Genomic DNA, 20,824 nt, shown 5'->3' with positions numbered 1-20,824 from the left:
ATAGTGCCCCATCATTGGCATCAGTGGGGGGAATAGTGCCCCATCATTGGTGTCAGTGGAAGGAATAGTGCCCCATCATTGGTGTCAGTGGGGGGAATACTGCCCCATCATTGGTGTCAGTGGGAGGAATAGTGCCCCATCATTGGCGACAGTGGGAGGAATAGTGTACAATCATTGGCGTCAGTGGGAGGAATAGTGCCCCATCATTGGCGTCAGTGGGAGGAATAGTGCCCCATCATTGGCGTCAGTGGGAGGAATAGTGCCCAATCATTGGCGTCAGTGAGAGGAATAGTGCCCAATCATTGGCGTCAGTGGGAGGAATAGTGCCCAATCATTGGCGTCAGTGAGAGGAATAGTGCCCAATCATCGGCGTCAGTGGGAGGAATAGTGCCCCATTGTGGGTGTCAGTGGGAGGAATAGTGCCCCATTGTGGGTGTCAGTGGGAGGAATAGTGCCCCATTGTGGGTGTCATTGGGAGGAATAGTGCCTCATGATTGGTGTCAGTGGGAGGAATAGTGCCCCATCATTGGTGTCTGTGGGAGGAATAGTGCCCCATCATTGGTATCAGTGGGAGGAATAGTTCCCCATCATTGGTGTCAGTGGGAGGAATAGTGCCCCATTGTGGGTGTCAGTGGGAGGAATAGTGCCCCATTGTGGGTGTCATTGGGAGGAATAGTGCCTCATCATTGGTGTCAGTGGGAGGAATAGTGCCCCATCATTGGTGTCAGTGGGAGGAATAGTGCCCCATCATTGGTATCAGTGGGAGGAATAGTGCCCCATCATTGGTGTCAGTGGGAGGAATAGTGCCCCATCATTGGTGTCAGTGGGAGGAATAGTGCTCCATCGTGGGTGTCAGTGGGAGGAATAGTGCCCCATCGTGGGTGTCAGTGGGAGGAATAGTGCCCCATCGTGGGTGTCATTGGGAGGAATAGTGCCCCATCGTGGGTGTCATTGGGAGGAATAGTGCCCCATCATTGGTGTCAGTGGGAGGAATAGTGCCCCATCATTGGTGTCAGCGGGAGGAATAGTGCCCCATTGTGGGTGTCAGTGGGAGGAATAGTGCCTCATCATTGGTGTCAGTGGGAGGAATAGTGCCCCATCATTGGTGTCAGTGGGGGGAATAGTGCCCCATTGTGGGTGTCAGTGGGAGGAATAGTGCCCCATTGTGGGTGTCATTGGGAGGAATAGTGCCTTATCATTGGTGTCAGTGGGAGGAATAGTGCCCCATCATTGGTATCAGTGGGAGGAATAGTGCCCCATCATTGGTGTCAGTGGGAGGAATAGTGCCCCATCATTGGTGTCAGTGGGAGGAATAGTGCCCCATCGTTGGTGTCAGTGGGAGGAATAGTGCCCCATCATTGGTGTCAGTGGGGGGAGGTATAGTGCCCCATCGTTGGTGTCAGTGGGGGGAGGTATAGTGCCCCATCGTTGGTGTCAGTGGGGGGAGGAATAGTGCCCCATCGTTGGTGTCAGTGGGGGGAGGAATAGTGCCCCATCGTTGGTATCAGTGGGGGGAGGAATAGTGCCTCATCGTTGGTGTATGTGTGGGAGAAATAGTGCCCCATCATTGGTATTAGTGACACAAATGATGGGGCACTATTCCTCCCACTGACACCAATGATACTTACCTTGCTGACTCCTGCTCCAGCCTGGGCTTGCTCTCTCCCTCTCCCATCTACAGCCTGCATACCTGGCTGCAGCAGCAAAATTTTCACTTACCTGTCAGCTGTCTTCCTTCTCTGGCCTCTCTCTTCACTCGCTCCTGCAGCTCCCTCGATCTTCTTCGATCTCCGCGCGCTGCCGCTCGGCTCCTCCTCTCCAAGCTCCACCTCCTCGCCGGTGATTGGCCGCCTGTGTGCCTCTCCTGAGCTACAGTTCCGATGGCCAATCAGCGGCGAGGAGGCGGAGCTGTTGAGTGATCCCGGAGGTGTGGCCAGGTGACAGGGGCAGCATATCATCCCGCCCACAGATCGCCTGTGACAGGAGCGGTGTCTCGGTTCCTAAGACCATCGGAAATATGTGTTTTCCGATGCCCTTAGGCGACCCCTGTGAAATGGTCGTTCGACCCCCAAAGGGGTCGCGACCCCCAGGTTGAGAACCGCTGGGTTAAAGTTACTGAAATTATTCTCTCTTGAGAAGAGGAGATTAAGGGGGGATATTACCAACCATGTATAAATACAGAGGTGGTCCATATAGTGAACTTGGTGTGGAGTTAAGCCAGGTACACACTGCAAGTTTTTTTTATTCAACCCAACTGACAGATCAACAAAAAAAAACCCTTATTTCACTGCGCTTAGTGATATAACACAATAATAATTTAAATGTCACTAGCTGCACTCATAGGCATTCATAAATATTTTGACATTCAATAATTAAACAAAGCAATACATGTTGCTTCTAGTTACATAACATTTGTATCAAAGTTCATGTGTCAAATTATCTCTCCCGTGATTAAAAAGTGTCCATTAATCTACATAATCCAGTGATTAATGCTCCACCACCACCAAGCACAGCCTTCTACCAAAGATTTAAGCCCTTCCATACGGGGCGGATCCCTCAGCAGATCTCCATGCTCAGTGGGGGAATCTCTCTCTCCGCTGAGCAAGCAGATAACAGGTCTGTGTCTGCTCCACTGCTGCAGAGCGGACTCAGACACCTCCTGTCCATTTCCATCCGACCGCCATCCCATCTGATCTGACAGATGGAAGGGGAATGGATCCTCATCTATCTCTTTATGGTGAATCATGACGCTTGCCAACCATGCTTCACTGTCTTCACAGTGTACCGTGGCTTGAATTCAGTGTTTGGGGGTCGTCTGACAAACTGTCTCTGGCCACTAGACCCAAAAAGAACAATCTTACTTTCATCAGTCCACAAAATGTTGCGCCATTTCTCTTTAGGCCAGTCAATGTGTTCTTTGGCAAATTGTAAATTCAGCACATCTTTTTTTCAACAGTGGGACTTTGCGGGGGCTTCTTGCAGATAGCTTGGATTCACATAGGCGTCTTCTAATTGTAGCAGTACTCGCAGGTAACTTTAGACCTTCTTTGATCTTCCTGGAGCTGATTGTTGGCTGAGTCCTTGCCATTTTGGCTATTCTTCTATCCATTCCAATGGTAGTTTTTCGCTTTCTTCCACGTCTTTTAGGTTTTGGTTGCCATTTTAAAGCATTTGCGATCATTTTAGCTGAGCAGCCTATTATTTTCTGCACTTCTTTATATGTTTTCACCTCTCCGATCAATCAAGGTACGCTGTTCTTCTGAACAATGTCTGGAACGACCCATTTTCCTCAGAATTTCAGAGAAATGCACTGTAACCAGCATGTACAACATTTGCTGCCTTCCTTCCTTAAATAAGGGCAATAATTGCCACCTGTTTTTCAAAGAATGAATCACCTCACTATTAGAACTCCACACTGCTATTATTTTGAACATGCCCCTCTCAATTAGTGATTCAATTACACAGAATCAGCAGCATGCATGTCATGACTGTTGGGTCTGTTGGATTTCTATTACTCTACTATACCGGCTAGTAAATTATTTGCCATGTAGAAATATAATTTCTACCAAAAACAGTGATTGATCAGGTTAGTGATGTCTGACTGCTATTATTTTGAACACAACTATATATGTTCTAACACAATAAAGATTACAAGGGAGGTTATATACCTCCTATATATTATAACAATGTCTTGTGCGATACTTCTCGCGGCACCTATAAAAAAATATCCAATAAAAAATTTTAAAAATCCAATTTCTTCATAAATGTCTTTGCTAAAAAAACTCCCAATAAGTGTAAATTACTTGCTTAACATGAAAGCTATAGCATCTACAAATGGCAGTATACATACTTTTTTCATACTAGTAATGGCAGTGATTGGCGACTTATAGCAGGACTGCGGTGGGCATTCTGACACTGGGTGGGAACTAACAGCCACTGACATCTCCAGTGACACTAATGCAGTGGTCAGTGCTAATAAAAAACACTGACACTGTACAAATGACAAACGGCAGGAAGGGGTTAACATCTGGGGGCGATCGAAGGGTTGATAGTGTGTTGTGTGTGTTTTACTTGGGAGACTTGCTGACAGGAGAGGTATCTGTGTTTTATACACACAGATCTCTCCCCTATCAGCCCTGCTGACGATAGCTGAGTGCCGGCCGGGATCAGGTGATTCACATATACAGGAGCCAATATCGACGTGAGTATGGCATATTTTTACATGATTTTGCACAGTGGAGCCGTCCTGTAGCAGTATATATGCTATGGGGCGGCTCTTAAGTGATTAATAAGGGGGCCTGCAGATTCCGGTCCCCTATTATGTGAATGAGTATAGGGTACATGGTACCATTACTCATTGACAAAAAAAAGTGTAGTCACCTTCGCCCCCTTGTGACATCATCATGTGCTGTGATTGGCCAATGCATTGCACCTGACCCATCAGGGTGCAGTGCATTGTGGGGTGCGGTGGGCAAACTTCCGCCAAACGTCCTTACCGTTCGTGTGTTCACCGAACACATGCACGGCCGATGTTCAAGTCAAACTTATGATTGACTCTAACATCATGCCCAACACTACCCAGCAGCATAACAGCCTACATTCTGGCAGTAATTCAACAAGACTTCCTCCAGGGGGAATGCTCTAGGTGTCAGACGTTATCCTGCAGTTTCCTGCCTGTGCATTTTTACCTTTTTCCTGCAGTGCTTTTTCTATCCTGATTTCTTTCACATGTGTGGCTTGGCTGTGCCTATGGATGTCACCTGCTATTTTATGGGTTTTTATTGCCTTCCCTTCCTGGCCCTCCTGCCTCCTAGTTTGCTTGCCTATATAAGACATGCTCAATTTAGCCCATGTTGCCTGAGCAACTTCATAGTTCTCTGAGCACCCATTTGCTACTTGTGTATCCTGTGCCTGACTACATGTGTATCCATCTCTGCTTCACTCACCGTCTGTGATTATTTGCCCCCTGTTCTGACTTCGACTTGTCTCCTGGATTTTCTGTTGTCTCCTGCTGTTTGCCCCCTGTCCTAACCTCGGCTTGTCTCCTGGATTTTCTGTTGTCTCCTGCTGTTTGTACTCTGCTCATGCAAGTGGTGTCTGCATCCTCAGTTGGGTATACCTGGTGGCCGCTACTACAACTTCCAACTTGCTGCAAGTCTATCCCCACCATTGGGGCCCTGACGAAGAAGCAGTCTGGAGCTAAGACTCTGCGCTCTGGGGAACCCCAAGTCGATGATCTACAAGGAAGGGCTTACTACCACAGACATTTGACACTAGGTCACAGAAGAGCCCCTATTTACATGGGACAACCTGTAGACGGGGCAGTGGATCTCAGGATTTTGGAAGGAAAACTTGGTCAGCAATCCCTTCCCCTGGTACCCATCCACCTTGCAGGCCATCCTGAGGACACAGTGTACACAAAGACATTGTAACGGCTTCACAGCAAAGACAGCAGACTTGTCCCAGATAACTAAGAGACCTAGGGTTGCCATCTCATCCGTTTAAAGCTGAATACATATTCATTACATTCTGAGGCTATTTTAACACAGATGAAGCACTAAGTAAGTTTAATTACTATTATAATCAGCCACAGAACATGTGTAATTAATATGTGTTCAGGGATAAGCTGGCAACCCTAAAGAGACCCCTTGAAATCATCTGCTTACAAGCTAGCTCTATACATATATAGTACTGCTACAATACAATCCTCTAATATCTAATATCGAGTATCCTCTAATATATATATACAGCTCTATATTTGCATGCCTCCACTGACATTCAGATTCTATTTAAAACGAGAAAGAAAGACAACTTACAATAGTTGCTTTAAATGCCTTATATGTCAGCCAAACTTTTGCAACACATTTACACCTCTTGTGCTCTTGTGTAGCAATAAGAATGGTAATGTGATTTTCCAAGAATTTAAATATAGTATTGTTCTTTTTGGCAACATCTGTTTTTTTTCATCTTAAGTGATTAATACATGGGCGGGGTGACAGATTGTCCAGAAAGTTGGCATTTAATTTGTAATATGACTGATGAAGGACTATGATTATAACTTGTGAGTGTAAAAACGGAAAGGATATGTTTGTGTTTCTAATAAAATACTCCCAACCACATGTAGCTATAATCGTGTAAAGAACTCAGTAATGTGTGGGTTCCATGGCAGTAGGCTTGCCAGGGCTACACCCGCCCACCCATACATTGTGTTATTTCCCACTTTAAAGCAGAGCTCCAGGTGCCCAAAATGAATCCCCTGCCCCAAACTGCTGGTAAATATGTGCACATTTGCTGTTTCAATATTGTGTACTGTAATAATTTAAATCTGGCTTTGTGTGTGGTGTAGCAGCACTCAAGGACTATGTGGTTGACTTAATAAAGGCAGATAGCCTTTGCTAGAGAAATTTCCTCAGAGCTTAGTGAATGTAGAGAAATTTCACTTACCAATTACCAAATCACATGCAAGAAAAGTAAAAAAATATATATAATTTTTGCATGTACACAGTTGGATGATGGAAATCAGCAAAGCTTCACCTCACTTACTAAGTGACTTTTCTTGCAAAGTGCACTGTCTATTCGCCTTTAGAAATCAACCCCTATGTATTCTAATATTCAGTGATCCTACACACTGGTGTGGATGTCTGCTACTACTGCATATGAGGTGTGACAGACCCAACCGGGACAGGGTCTGACTGTAGGCTAGTGTGTTGCCTACTGACCATGGCCCTAGCATCTGTGGGGGCTCTATTCTTTGGGAGGTATGTGTCTGGGGGGACCTTTGGAGTAGTGTACTTTGGATTCAAATCCATGTCTCCCTAAAACACACAGATCCTGAGAACTGGAGGACCAGGATGCAGATTTTGGGTCTCTGTGCCCAAACAAGCATTGGCTGCATCAACCCCCCCCCCCCCCCCCCACTCCCCTTCCTAGACTCAGAGACTCTAAGAAGATGTTGATATAATAAGCTCAAAATAACCTGATGCTGAAGTGTCTAATCTGTTTATTAAGGTGTTATGTGTTTACTGTCTTTCTACCATTGTGTGCCTCTTAGGTGTGCATTTCCATTGTTAATTCAGTTAATTCAGTCACCTATTGTTTCTGTCTGTCTGCTAGTCCTTCTGGGGATGTGATTAGTATTATGTCCAGGTTGCCTTGTTACCAAACCATTGTGGGATGTTTATCCTAATGTATATTATTTGTTTTATTGTTAATGTGGGGACTAACCATATTCCTGAAGTGTATAAAAATTGGTAAAGTAGTTCCAGTTGCACCTGAGCTAGTGCCGTCTAGTTCTTGGGTGCAATGTCCAGCTATAATATCTTGGTCCTGTGTCCCAGCGGTGAGGAAGCAGTTCTCTGATGGAATCACCCAATCGGGGTGAAATGTGGTCATATAGAGGTAGCAAGAGATGAATATTTTCCAAAAGAACATTCTTGATTTGTAAGTTTGAACTATGGCCAGCAGACTTAGGAGGGCCAAAAAGGGGTTTTTAGTTAAGCCAATTCCTTAACTATAAATGGAGGGGCACACAGCAGCCATAGTGTCAGTGAATTGGAAGCTGTTGTAGGGAAAGGACACTGAAAGCTGACAAACTTCATCAGGAGAGCTTACAGCAGTTAGGGATCTGTACTTTAATTCTGATTACTACCTCTTTGGTCAATCAACAATTTTGCTGCCTATTTTGCCTTTTTTTTTCTTATTATTAGGGGCCTTTTGTGTTTTATGTTGTTTTGTGGTTGATTTTGAATCAGTTTTTCTTTTCTTTTTTTTGCTGAAATGGGGGTGGTATTTGGGGGTTTTCATTTATTTTGAGAGTATATTCATTTTTAAAAAATTGTATTCAGGTTGTTTTTAATGATGCAAGGTTTCCCTTTATGAAAAAGTGGGCTTTTGTTTCAGGGGTGGTATTTGCAGGTTTTCCTTTATTTTGTGGGATTTTAATTTTATGTTGCTGGGGCCTTGGTTATTTTTTTAAGTGCAAGGACCATGCACACCATATCCCTATAGATAAAATAAAAGTTAGGCATACATCAGATAGGCCTGTTATCCCTATTTAAAACTGTCCTGCTGCTGGCCAATTTTACACCTCTGTACTGTCTGGATTATCTGTAGTAAAATTCCAGCCTGTGCTGTTTGTCTCTAGTAAATTTAAGCTTAGACTTGCCCATAAAAATGTCATTATAATTTTGTGTAGTAAAATATCTGTTTGTACTTTTTGTCTCTAGAACATTTTGACCTATTGTCACTGCTCTGGTACTGGTCAAATTTACATAGCTGTATCCTCTGTAGTATCTTAATTCTTGTAGATAAACATTTTTTTCTAGTAAATTTGGGCCTAGCCTTGCTATTTAAACATTTGTGTTGCTGATGGCCAATTTTACATTCCAATATAAGTGCAGCGCTACTCCTACTTATATGCATATTACTTATGTATAAAGCAAACCAAACCAAATATCTTTTAAGTGCAACAGTCCATATACAGTGCTCAGCATAAATGAGTACACCCCAACAGATTTGTCAGAAAACATTTACTTTCCTTTCAGAATCAACATTTTCTATGGGACACTATACTACAAAATGCGGACCATTTGGTTGCAAACAAGATTTGTTCATTTGCACACACAAAAAAGTATTTTTCCTAACAAATTCATTCTAGACCATGGTGCACAAATGAATACACCCCAATGAAAGTCTTAGGAGCAAACCTACATTTTAGATAACAAAATCCTAATTGCTGTCAGCAATGACACCACATGAAAGAAAAATGTCACAAGGCCTGAGAAAGAAAATAAATATCTTTACACAAGAAAGGTGAAGGCTACAAGAAGATCAGCAAGGCATTACTTATCAGTGAGAATACTGTAGCAAAAGTGATACAAAAAGTTAACAAAGATAGAACTGCAACCATCTCACAGAGACATCCAGGCTGTTCATGGAAGTTAACACCTCGACAGGAGCATCTTCTGATGAGAAGGGTTGAAGAAAATCGCCATGCATACAATGAAACATGGTGGTGGCAGTGTCCTTCTGTGGGGCTGCATGAGTGTTGCTGGTGTCTGGGAGCTGCATTTCATTGATGGTATCATGAATTCACAGATGTACTGCTATATATTGAAAGAGAAGATGCTACCATCACTCCATGCCCTTGGTCGTATTGCACTTTTCCAACATGACAATGATCCAAAACCCACATCTAAGGTCACTGTTGATATTCTAAAGAAGAACAGGGTAACAGTGATTCAGTGGCCAAGTATGTCTCCTGATCTGAACCCAATGAAACCCAATCGAACACCTATGGGGAAATCTGAAGAGACAAGCTGAGAATCACTCTGCATCCAGGGTCTAAAAGAGGTCGTTCTTGAATGGAAAAAAGATAGATTTTGCAATGTGTCACCAGCTTATTCATTCTATGCTTAGAAGACTTGGTGCTGTCCTTACAAATCACGGAGGTCATACAAATATTAGATGTAGTAGTTTTTGTTGTGGAGTGTATTCATTTTTGCATCAACTGATTTGAGTAAAACTGAAGACTTTGTAATCTAAATTATATTATTAAATCTTATTTTCATATAATGAGCTAAACAAATGTTCTATAAAACTAAATTTTGTCAAAATTTTGAAAATTGTGTTCATTGAGATATTGTTTAAAATCTTACTTTTCAAAAGGGATGTACTCATTTATGCTGAGAACTGTAATAAAAGTATGTAATAAAAAACTACTTGTGCCCCTCCCCCCAAAAAATAAATAAATAAATACATTTTAAAAGTAGAAGATATTAAATCAACAAAACATGAAACTGCTAAATTTCTTTTACATTGCAAAAATAAGTGCCATAAGATACCACCAGCACCAATATTAAGATGTCCTCTCATTCTCACAGTGCATGCGTGCTCAGGGATCACTGATCATGGAAAGAGCCGAAGATGTCGGCTCGGTCATGTGATTAGTTGTGTCCAATCACAGCTGATCACATGTAAACACGGAAATGCCGGTTATCGGCATTTCTCTCCTCTCGAGCTGTCACGCTGACAGCTCGAGAGCAGAGTAGAGCCAGTAATCGGCTTTCCGCGGAGGGGACATGTACACTGATCATCAGGGCACTGATGATCAGTGTGCCCTGATGATCAGTGTATCCCCAGCAGTGCCACCTGTCAAAGTCCATTAGTGCCAGCTGTCAGTGTCGATCAGTGCCAGTGCCTATCAGTGCCCCATCAATGCCACATATCAGTGCATACCAGTGCACATCAATGCCACATATCAGTGCCCATCTGAGCGGCCTTTCAGTGTCATCCATCAGTGCCACTCAGTGCCACCTATCAATGCCAATCAGTGCCACCTATCAGTGCTGCCAATCAGTGCAACATATCGGTGCCAGTCAGTGCCGCTTATCAGTGCCACCTATCAGTGTGCATCAGTGCCACCTATCAGTGCCAGCCAGTGCCACCTAACAGTGCCAGTCAGTGCCGCCTATCAGTGCCAGACAGTGCTGCCTAACAGTGCCATGTATCAGTGCCATGTATCAGTGCTGCCTTTCAGTGCCCATCAGTGATGCCTGTCAATGCCCATCAGTGCCACCTACCAGTCCCTCCTCATCAGTGCCCATCAGTGCCACCTATCAGTGTCCATCAATGCAGCCTATCAGTGCCCATCACTGCAGCCTCATTAGCGCACATCAGTGAAGGAGAAAAATCAGTTATTTACAAAATTTTATAACAAAAACTAAGAAAAAACTTTTTTTTCAAAATTTTCTGTGGTTTTTGGTTTGTTTAAAAAAAAAAAAACCCAGAGGTGATTAAATACCACCAAAAGAAACCTCTCTCTGTCACAAAAAAATAATAAAAATGTCATATGGGTACAGTGTTGCATGACTGCGCAATTGTCATTCAAAGTGCGACAGCGCTGAAAGCTGGAAATTGGCCTGGGCAGGAAGGGGTATAAGTGCCCTGTAGGCTAGTGGTTAAAAGACAAAATCAGTGTCATGGATGGACTGTATCTATAGCTGGCAGTGGCAGGGTGACAGTTCCAGTGAGTGGAGGATGATGAATCCACACTCTGACAGAACCCAGACTGGAAATCCCAAGGCAATGGGGGTGAGATAATACGCTGTGACAGCAGGAAGCTGAACTGAGCGATCCCACACAGCGCCAGACCTGATACAACACACCAACACTGACACCACAAGTCAGCAGGCCCAGCAGACACTAGAAGGGCAGGCTGTGGAATCGTGATGATGTCATCACTCACTGACACATTGCACAAGTGATGGATGTCCAGCCAGCAGGGGTCACACTCACACAGACACAAGACGTCAGAGTCAGACATTACTTTCCTCCACAGGCGCAGCTCCTCCACCACTGATGAGTGGGAAGAAAAGGGCTGGAACTTCACAGTGATCAGTAGCCGCCCCGCCAGCCAGCTTGCAGTAAGAGACTGAGTCTGAGAGGAACACTGGAAGGAGCAGCAGCTCAGCTGCTACACTGTTCCCAGACACCTGGCATTTTCCTCTGTTCCCAACTTTGTGAAAACAGTTTGGGGATGGCCCCTTCCTGTTCCAACATGACTGCGCACCAGTACACAAAGCAAGGCCCATAAAGACATGGATGAGCGAGTTTGGGGTGGAGGAATTTGACTGACTTCAACCCGATAAAGCACCTTTAGGATGAATTAGAGCGGAGACTGCGAGCCAGGCCTTCTCGTCTGACATCAGTGCCTGACCTCACAAATGTGGTTCTGGAAGAATGGTCAAGCATTCCCATAGGCACATTCCTAAACTTTGTGGACAGCCTTCCCAGAAGAGTTGAAGCTGTTATAGCTGCAAGGGTGGGCCTACTCAATATTAACCCCTGCAGTCTAAGACTGGGATGCCATTAAAATTAATGAGCGTGGAAAGGTAGGCGTCCCAATACTTTTGGCAATATAGTGTATACTGGCTGTGAAATTAAGTGAAGAGGCAAGGGAGCATTGGTGCTCAGTGGAGGGACAAGGGGGGAAATGGTGCTTAGTTAGGGGAAAAAGGAGTGCCCCCTGACCCCCCACTGAGTACCAATGTCTTCCTGTCCTCTCACTGAGTATAAGTGCCCTAAGACCCTCCCCATCAAAGGCTAATGGCCTACTAACATGGAGCACATTGAATATTATTGCTGGGAACGCCCATTTTCAGTTTGCCACACATTTACAATATAATGTACTAAATCCGTCATAGTTGAATAGAAACTAGGCTACTATCCAAGATATGTCACATGCTTGAAGCATCTACTTTGTCAAGATTTTGCAGTCAATGAATCACAGCCAATTATGCCAGCCATATTAAATGTTTAACCATCGCCCCTTTGTCTAAACAGTAATTACCCCTCATTCAGTATGTTAGTCATACCAAAAGCTTTAAGAGCTTGCTTTACATTGGCCAGACAGTCACAAAGTGAGGGCTCATTATAATCATTAAAGAACAGTTGAACATGTAAATACAGTGCACCAAGTTCACAATGTCTACTGGGTCATTTGTCCACGTAACAGGTGCACTGTGTCTGCACAAGCTCTGTTCTTTAGGGCAATTAAGGAGGCATGAGATGGAAAATGCAGACTTGATGGAGAAAAGAATACTGATTTGGCAAAGAATGCTATGCCTACCTGTTTTGCTCCTTGAGACATTGGATCAGGAGATTGTCATGTAATGTATTTGGGCTTCAGCCATTGCTCATTAAGTCACATGGGGGGATACTAAAACTGCATCAAAATCTAGTGCAGCTCTGCAAAGAAACCAACCAGCTTCCAGGTTTTATGCCAAAGCCTAACTGAACAAGCTGAAGTCAGAAGCCGATTGGCTACCCATGCATAGCTGCACCAGATATTATGAGTGCTCCGCTTTTAGCAAATCTCCCCATTATGTCATCCATTTCAAAGACTAGAATCACCTACCTTGCATAACTGACCAGAACTGAGCTTGCTTTTTCTTGTTCAGGCAGCTAGCTACTTCCCATCACGTCGTCCATATTAAAGACATCAGATACTCGCTTTGTGATGAAAACCTCTCACCCCAAAAAATGGTCATTATGCCATCCATATTAAAGGGCAGAGGTACCTGTTTTGGCTTGGTCACAATGGCAGGGTCTGAGTTTATTATGTCCAACATATAAAAGGAAAAAAGTACCTGTTTTATCTTGACTTGTCTATAACTGTTCATGATGTTACCCATATTATCCTGAATTGTCTATTTTGCCATTGACCAGGTAACCAGCTTTGTCTGTTATAAAAAAAAAAAAAAACAGTGAACTTACATCTGATTATAGTCTGTTAAGCCTGGCAATAGCAGTATCTCCCAAGAAAGCAATTTTAAAGCTGAATTCCAGGGGACAAAAAAGCATATATTTGGGCTGTTTTACCCCCCAAAGGATTTCGATTTACATCAATTTACTCCTGAGATTTTCTAAGCTGAACCAAAAAGCACAGCCAGTCAGAAGACCTGGCTTTTCTCTACTATGTCTCCTCCCTGCTCCACTACATAAGCGTGGACAGTGAAGCAGGGGCGGACTGACCATTTGGAAACTCGCGCACTGCCCAAGGGCCCAGGGTCAGTAGGGGGCCCCATGAGAGGCCCCTGGTACCTTTTTCATAGGCTTTTTTGAGTTTGGGCAAGGACACAGGGGCCCCATGATCCCCTATTGCCCGGAGGCCTAATGAGTTGTCAGTCTGCCCCTGCAGTGAAGAAGCCAGAATGATGAGCTCACCACTCATACTCACTCATCACTCACCGCTCTTCATACTCAGCATAAATGCATGAAGAGTATTGCTGCACCTTCCTCAACTTGTCTGTGACAAATGAAAGTAATTACGATAGATGCTTCTATTTATACATTTAATTATATAGTAATAAATACATAACTAAATTAATGTTTTATATCTTATTTCAGTTCAGCTTTAAAAAAAAATTTTCCTGCAAGCTTAGAAAATAATTTAAAAGGGAAAAAAAACTGCAACTATACTTTACTACACTGTTCAAAAAAATTAAAGGAACATTTTGAAAACACAGATCTCAGTGGGGAAAAATATCATGCTGGATATCTATACTGATATGGACTGAGTAATGTGTTAGGAACACAGGGATGCCCCATCATTGTAAATGAAGACTATCAACCTACAGAGGACTGAATTCAGAAACACCCTGAAAATCAAAGTGAAAAAACGATGCAGCAGGCTAGTCCATTTTGCTGAAATTTCATTGCAGAAACTCAAAATGGTACTCAGTACTTTGTATGGTCCCCATGTGCTTGTATGTATGCCTGACAATGTCGGGGCATGGTCTTAATGAGACAACAAATGGTGTCCTGGGGTATTTCCTCCCAGATCTGGAGCAGGGCATCAATGAGCTCCTAGACAGTCTGAGGCGCAACCTGGATGGACCGAAACATGATATCCCAGAGGTGTTCTATTGGATTTAGGTCAGGGGAGCGTGGGGGCTATTCAATGGTATCAATTCCTTCGTCCTCCAGGAACTGTCTGCATACTCTTTCCACATGAGGTCGTGCACCAGGAGGAACCCAGGACCCACTGCACCAACGTAGGGTCTGACAATGGGTTCAAGGATTTCATCCCAATACCTAATGGCAGTCAGGGTGCCATTGTCTAGCCTGTAGAGGTCTGTGTGTCCCTCCATGGACATGCCTCTGCAGACAATTACTGACCCACCACCAAAATGGTCATGCTGAACAATGTTACAGGCAGCATAACATTCTCCACGGCTTCTCCAGATCCTCTTACATCTGTCACATGTGCTCAGGGTGAACCTGCTCTCATCTGTGAAAAGCACAGGGCGCCAGTGGCAGACCTGCCAATTCTGGTGTTCAATGGAAAATGCAAATCGAGCTCTATGGTGCTGGGCAGTGAGCACAGGGCCCACTAGATGACGTCGGGCCCCCAGGCCACCCTTATGAAGTTTGCTTCTGATTGTTTGGCCAGAGACATTAACACCAGTGGCCTGCTAGAGATCATATTGTAGGACTCTGGCAATGCTCATCCTTGCACAAAGGAGCAGATACCAGTCCTGCTGATGGTTTAAGGACCTTCTACAGCCCTGTCCAGCTCTCCTAGAGCAACTGCCTCTCTCCTGGAATATCCTCCATGCTCCTGAGGCTGGAGTACGGAAATACCCTCAGTGGCCTCCACCTGTAAAACCCCGTTTTGGGGGTCCTCTCATTGTTGCCCATCTAGTGCACCTGTTAATTTCATTAACACCAAAGCAACTGAAACTGATTAACAACCCCCTCTGCTACTTAACTGACCAGATCAATATCCCAGGAGTTTAATTGACTTGATGCTATACTTTTTTAATTTTTTGAGCAGTGTATATAACAGATATCTGCTGAAAAAAATGATGTAAAAGGACGCCCTTCCAGAACTAGCCGACCGCGCTGTAGCCGTCTTTTGGCTATAGCGCAGTCAAGAGCTGGTTACATGTCTGTTTTGTTAAGGGGGGGGGCTTATTTAACTCTCACAAGGAATTTTGTATTGAAATTCTGTTTCAGATCAGCAAGTCAAGCGTTTAGCTTGTGATTGCATTGCACCTATTAACTTTAATAGGTGAGGTTGACAGGAGGTGCAGCAAATCGTCATGCCAGTAGCATGTGTTGGGGGCAGGAAAATAGTGGCTCATGCACTATTGTTTACCACCTTCTGGTCAATAGGGCCAAACATTTGCATTCCATGCATGTGCTGAAAAGGAAGATACTGACAGGAGGTGAGAGCAGAGTGAAGACTCCTCAGTGTACTGTTAAATCAGATGGGGGGAGACAGGGTGACCAAGCTGTATTGTGCAAACAGAAGTAGAGCAAAGTGAGGACACCAGCTTGGCTCTGCCATCTGGCAAGGCTGTATAAATCTCAGGCTAGATAAACAGCAATGTAAATTCTTTGGCAAGTGACAACTCCCAAGTATGTAATTCAGCAGTGTGCATCATTTCTTTGTGTGTGCTAATTACAGATACACCCAGCTTTAACAAGCTGTATGTCATCAGATCAAATAAAAACACCTGCCACTCAGTCAATCATAGAGTATAGTTTGAGATTTCTACATTATCCACTGCAAAAAAAAAAATGCAAATATGTGGAATACAAACCATTGCCTCGTGTACTAGATATATGTCAATATACTTTATAGCTAAACTCTAGGTCTGATCCTATATGCATACTTAATTTTTTTTACATATGTATAAAAAACAAGGTACTCAATCGGGGTACATTCCACCCTGTACTGTGACACGGCGCATAAATACACCACATAACAATACATTTCCAATCATACAATAAATACATTCACTTAGCAGTATGATGCCTAACATGGTGTGCGGAGCAAAATGTTCCCCGAACCATCACGTCATGCATGATGCCACTTACCCCGAGACTGTTTTTGGTCTCCTAAGGTTCCCCCAGAGTAACCTGGCAGTGCAATGTCAGATGGGCAGCGCCTGAGTTAAACCCCGGTTCCGCACATCCTACAAGGCGCCACAACATAAACTGTAACATGCAAAACCTTACCGACTTTACAAACAAGTCAAATAAGCAACAGGTGTGATGGGGATAGGAAGGAGGACAGAGGGAGGGGAAACAGAGTTCACAGGCCCAAAGCTTTTTTGAAAGGACAAAGACACACAAGGTAGAGTAGGGGGAAGGGAATATCTTCAGACATCCTCCTTCTCCTTAAAGTCCATCAAGTTATAGTCTCTGAGCAGACTGTGGACCAGTCTGCAACAGTCCTCAATGGACATCCTCTCCCGAAGGTGGATGAGGCACTTCCTGGAGCACCATAAAGCATCCTTGAAACAACACAGCATCCTCCAGGCGCCGTCAATGTCCTCCAGGGTAAAAGTCCCACAGAAAAATCCGTTCAACACACCGAAGTGTGTGATGGCTGTCTGTGGCACAAAGTCCTTGAGTTCTGGTTCCAAGGCCCTCAACAGGTCCTGAGCAAAAGAGCACTCCCAGAAAATGTGCTGAGCAGTTTCCTCCTGGATGAAGCAAAAAGGGTAGTGCCTGTATCTGCTCAAGTTCCTGGCATGCATAAATGCCCTGAGTGGCAACCCCCCTCTGGATCGCCATCCATGCCAGGTCCATGTGCCTGTTGGTGAGTCTCTTTGAAGAAACATTCCTCCAAACCACCTTGAAAGTGGCTGAAGGCAGGCCTGTAACCCACTCCAAAATGTCCTTTGCTCTAATCAGCTTGTAGATAGTCTTTGATTTCCACAAGTCGGGCTTGACTCCATGTAGCCCCTGCGCCTTGATAAACTTAAAAGTGTCCAAGTAATACCAAGGAGTGTCCCAGTTGTAGGGGATGGAACTCGTCCATTTGTCCCTTCCGAGGGACCTCCGGAGGGGCAAAAGTAAAAAACGTGACATGGAGTTTCCGCCAGAGTCCATAGTCTGGTTAAGCAAAGTCCTATGGATGCAGTTGCAGGCAAAGAACACCCTCAGTTGAGTGGCAATGTTGGGCACACCCTTACCGCCCTTGAGGAGCTCCTTGAACATGACTGCCCGCTTCACTCTGTCCATCTTGGAGCCCCAGATGAAGTAAAACACCGCCCTGGTGATGGCCTTGCAGGTGTGACCCGTGGGGCCAGGCCTGGGCAAGGTACTGCAACACAGGGAGAATTTTGCTGCAGAGTACCAGTGTCTTCCCTTCAATGTTAAGTTCTCTGAGGCGTCAAAGTCCAAACTTTTGCTTCATCTTCGACAGTTTCTCCTGCCAAGACTTCAGGGCTCAGCACCAGACCAGACTCCCCAAATTTGATAAAGTCCGTCTTGACGCTAAAAGGAATGGATGCAGAAGAAGGCAGGAACCACTTTCCGAAAAGCATGACTTCTGAAAAAAGGTTGACAAAGTGAGCTAGCATTACCTTTTGATAGTCTCCCTTGCTCACTGGGGACCAGAAACACCTCACTCAAGGCACTGGGTTAAATTCTGTATAACAGGACTTTCAGCACTGATTGAGATTTTGCTGTATGTGTTGTTCCTTTTAGAGTTGCTAACAGTGATAACTAATACTAGGTCTACACACATTGCTATGCACTGTTCTACTGTGCTTATAGTTACATTTAACATAAACTAAATATCAGTTCACTCTAACCTGTGTGCGAGTCTACTTTTTGGTAACAATTACTCTGGTCAGAGGAGTGTCAGCAGGTGTTGGGCTTTCAGAGTGGGGTCCAGAGATTGAGAGCCAGAAAATAATTCAGCAAATCCTCAGGAGGTAGTGCTACAGATGTTATTTAAAAGCCCTGCAAGGCCTTTCTGGGTGTTTTGAATTCAGTCATTTCTCTCTCTTAAGAGACTACACCTAACCAGTGTAATCTTACAGAGTTCATGGTCTTCTGAACCTGGCCATAGCTATGATTTGATAGTCACATGGTCTGGCCATTTTCAGCTGATTTAGGAGATGAGCTTGCATCACTCTTGGGGGTAACTGATCAGACAGGTTAGAAAACCTCTTTGTCATCTGTTTGGCATCAATTTGGCAAATATTTAACTGAAGTATATTGACCAACAAATTCCATGTCATATAGGCAGACTGGGCAGAGCTTATACAGGAAGGCAAGGATAACTCATTTGAAGACTTAGATGTTGCTGCAGACTCACCAGACTTTTTATATTTAGATTCACAACCATGAAGTTTCATGATTCCTCTACTGCTAGGTCATCTAAGATAGAGCAAAATACTAAAAGTTCGGTCTCTGTTTCACAACCTAGTTTGGGTTAAGTTCCCCTTTATCTTCAGGCTCCAGATGCAAAGGTGTCCTAAATATTTTAGTTCCCACAGCATGGATAAACCTGCTTATCAGGATTTTATCAAGTGTTTTCCAAAGTTCAGCTTGGTCATCATATTATTAATAATGTAGCCTGAGATTGAAGATTTGGAACATTTCTATTTTATTAGATGAAACATTCTCAAAGTTTGGAAATGGGTTAATTTTCCAGACTCGTGGTAGTAAGTGTAAAAGTATGTTTGCTATTGGGATTATTACAGTTAAATATCATTCAGAGACTGTTGTTGCTTCCTGTTTGATGACTGTCTTGTACAGAATTGTTTTTAGATAGTTTAAAAATATATATATATATATATATATATATATATATATATATATATATATATATATATACACAGTTGTGTTCAAAATAATAGCAGTGAATGAAGCTCAAAATCCTTCTAATAGCTTTTATTTCCATACACACAAATGCATTGGGAACACTACACATTCTATTCCAAATCAAAACATGAAGAAAAATATATCACATTTGTGTTGTTCCTCTAAAAAAATTGAAGAAAAGTGAATATTAGACTGTTCAAAAAAATAGCAGTGTTTGTATTCTTCTTTACAAACTTAAACATTCACTATATAAACTGAAAAATGCTTGAAGATGTTGCTTTCCTTTGAATCACTTAATTAATATTTAGTTTTATAACCACTGTTTCTGGGAACTGCTGTACATCTGTGTTGCATGGAGTCAACCAACTTCTGGCACCAGTGAACAGGTATTCCAGCCCAGGATGATTGGACTACATTTCACAGTTCTTCTCTATTTCTTGGTTTTGCCTCAGAAACTGCATTTTTGATGTCACCCCACAAGTTTTCTATTGGATTAAGATCCGGGGATTGGGCTGGCCACTCCATAACGTCAATCTTGTTGGTCTGGAACCAAGATGTTGCACATATACTGGTGTGTTTGGGGTCGTTGTCTTGTTGGAACACCCATTTCAAGGGCATTTCCTCTTCAGCATAAGGCAGCATGACCTCTTCAAGTATTCTGATGTATTCAAACTGATCCATGATCCCTGGTATGCGATAAATAGGCCCAACACCGTAGTATGAGAAACATCTCCATAGCATGATGCTTGCGCAACCATGCTTCACTGTCTTCACAGTGTACTGTGGCTTGAATTCAGTGTTTGGGGGAAATCTGACAAACTGTCTCCGGCCACTAGACCCAAAAAGAACAATCTTACTTTCATCAGTCCACAAAATGTTGCACCATTTCTCTTTAGGCCAGTCAATGTGCTCTTTGGTAAATTGTAACCTCTTCAGCACATGTCTATTTTTCAACAGTGGGACTTTGTGGGGGCTTCTTGCAGAAAGCTTGGCTTCACATAGGCGTCTTCTAATTGTAACAGTACTCACAGGTAACTTTAGACCTTCTTTGATCTTCCTGGAGCTGATTGTTGGCTGAGTCCTCACCATTTTGGCTATTCTTCTATCCATTCGAATGGTAGTTTTTCACTTTCTTCCATGTCTTTCAGGATTTGGTTGCCATTTTAAAGCATTTTCCATCATTTTAGCTGAGCAGCCTATCATTTTCTGCACTTCTTTATATGTTTTCCCCTCTCCAATCAACTTTTTAATCAAGGTACGCTGTTCTTCTGAACAATGTCTGGAATGACCCAGTTTTCTCAGAATTTAAGAGAGAAATGCACTGTAACCAGCATGTACAACATTTGCTGCTTTCCTTCCCTAAATAAGGGCAATAATTGCCACCTGTTTTTCAAAGAATGAATGACCTCACTAATAGAACTCCACACTGCTATTATTGTGAACATGCCCCTTTCAATTAGTGATTCAATTACACATAATCAGCAGCATGCATGTCATGACTGTTGGGTCTGTTGGATTTCTATTACTCTACTACACCTGCTAGTAAATTATTTGCCATGTAAAAATATCATTTATACCAAAAACAGTGATTGATCCGGTTAGTGATGTCTGACTGCTATTATTTTGACCACAACTGTATATGTATGTATATATATAATTTGCTTCTCTCTGCTAGTGAACTAAGTGGTGCTTT

At 43.4% G+C, this 20,824-nt stretch overlaps 1 protein-coding gene and 1 pseudogene across 1 annotated transcript in view; one reads left to right on the top strand and one right to left on the bottom strand.

Moving 5' to 3' along the window:
* Positions 1-20,824, top strand: part of LOC149444126 (proton channel OTOP3-like) — a 91,827-nt gene that overhangs the window by 9,911 nt on the left and 61,092 nt on the right. The window lies entirely within an intron of this gene.
* On the bottom strand, positions 16,671-17,843 carry LOC149444127 (uncharacterized; annotated as a pseudogene).

The sequence above is a fragment of the Staurois parvus genome, unplaced genomic scaffold (genome assembly GCF_062004578.1).
Source record: "Staurois parvus isolate SC_StPar_1 unplaced genomic scaffold, SC_StPar_1.0 ptg000813l, whole genome shotgun sequence".
In the NCBI taxonomy this organism is placed as follows: Eukaryota; Metazoa; Chordata; class Amphibia; order Anura; family Ranidae; genus Staurois; species Staurois parvus.
This window is presented reverse-complemented; position numbering and strand designations above follow the sequence as displayed.